The sequence below is a fragment of the Theropithecus gelada genome, chromosome 12 (genome assembly GCF_003255815.1).
Source record: "Theropithecus gelada isolate Dixy chromosome 12, Tgel_1.0, whole genome shotgun sequence".
In the NCBI taxonomy this organism is placed as follows: Eukaryota; Metazoa; Chordata; class Mammalia; order Primates; family Cercopithecidae; genus Theropithecus; species Theropithecus gelada.
In genome coordinates this window covers 73,252,109-73,253,575 of record NC_037680.1, presented here as the reverse complement: position 1 = coordinate 73,253,575, position 1,467 = coordinate 73,252,109, and the positions used below count along the sequence as shown (strand labels likewise).

The following is a 1,467-nucleotide window of genomic DNA, read 5'->3' as shown; positions in this document are numbered from 1 at the left end:
CCAGCCCGGGCGAAAGAGCGAGACTCCCTCTCAAAAAAAAAAAAAAAAAAGCATACTACCTCTCTTAGTAAAAGGCAGATAAATTGCTTGTAAGCCTCAGCTTGTTCATCTGTAAATTGCAGATACTAGTTTCTACCTTACAGAAAGTATCATAGAAAATATCAAATAAATACTTTCATGTGAGCATGGAATGAGGTAATATTTAAGGGCAGGAAACTGATAAAGCACCCAGTTGGTGGTATCGTAAAAGAACAGGAATTATTCACCTTTATGAAAAAAAAAAACAAAAACACAAAGCTTCTGATTTGGAGTATATTTCATAATTATGAGCTCTATGTTCCTTACATCTCTGGTGAGAAAATGATGAAAAAAAGAGTTTTCATTAAAATATGTTGATTTTGGGGGTCGTTGGTTTGACTGTGTAGTCTTCAGTTTCTATTTAATTATAACATTGTCTTGTTCTTTCAGGTGTCTGGCTATTGTAAAACTACAGATGAAGCCTCTCATTAGAAAAATTCAACCACTGCCGTAGCTAAACTTTCGTGGAGTTTCTTTCCCCCTCACTTTTATTTTTCAGTTTGTAATGATTTTATTCCACATTTCCATATTTACATATAAATCGCTGGAACTATGATTTCTATGCATATTTATGGAGTGTTTTTCCTGTACAACCATAAATATTGATGTAGAGCAGTGCATGCATTTGTAGGAGTTACAAAAACATCACAAACTGAAAAAAGATTATAATCTAAATTAGATATTTCTTTAAGCTTGTTTTTAAAACGTGTCTTTTAAGTTTATTATCTTTTATCAACCAATTTTTTTTAAAGGGACATGCTCACTTTTAGTATAGTAAAATTCATTATATGTGATAGGGGGTTGGGTTTAAAATTTGTCTTCCTTTCCTAAAAAGAAGATGCATTCCCATGTTCAGCATACACTACTAAAAGACCTCACAGTTTTAGTTTCATAAGAAATGAGGGCAAGTGATAAACAGCCACAATTAAGTTAAAATGGAAGCAAACAACCACAACAAACATGGGATTCTAGAAGTTGTCAATGCCTCTGAAGATGCTCTTTGCCAGAATATTCAGAGGTGGACATTGTGCCACATAAAATATTCTAGCAATGCCCCAGCCCTTGCTCTCATACACAACCTCCTCAGGAAGGAAAAGTAGAAACAGGTGATTTCCTCTCTTTCCAACCAGCCCCTGCCCTCCTTACTCTAGCTCATGCTGAGTTATTCTGATTCCCATATTCACATTTGGAATAGCTGCTTTTCCTGTATCTTTATAGATAGCTGCATCATCTTCTCTATGATTCCTGTAAAAGGAATGTTGCACTAAAATGCAACATTGTCCTAACATTAGTCTGTGCATTTCAAAATAGTTTACTGTGGCTTTTTTTTTTTTTTTGGTGGATTATTGATATTGTATATGAAGAATAAAATATTTGTGCAGGAACAGA

General features: G+C 34.2%; 1 protein-coding gene across 1 annotated transcript in view; it reads left to right on the top strand.

The window, feature by feature from the left end:
* C12H2orf66 (chromosome 12 C2orf66 homolog) overlaps positions 1-1,467 on the top strand; it is a 6,288-nt gene extending 4,821 nt beyond the window's left edge. The window contains exon 3 of the mRNA XM_025405339.1: positions 469-1,467. The gene's annotated coding sequence lies outside the window, so the exon portion shown is untranslated. The remainder of the gene's footprint in view (positions 1-468) is intronic.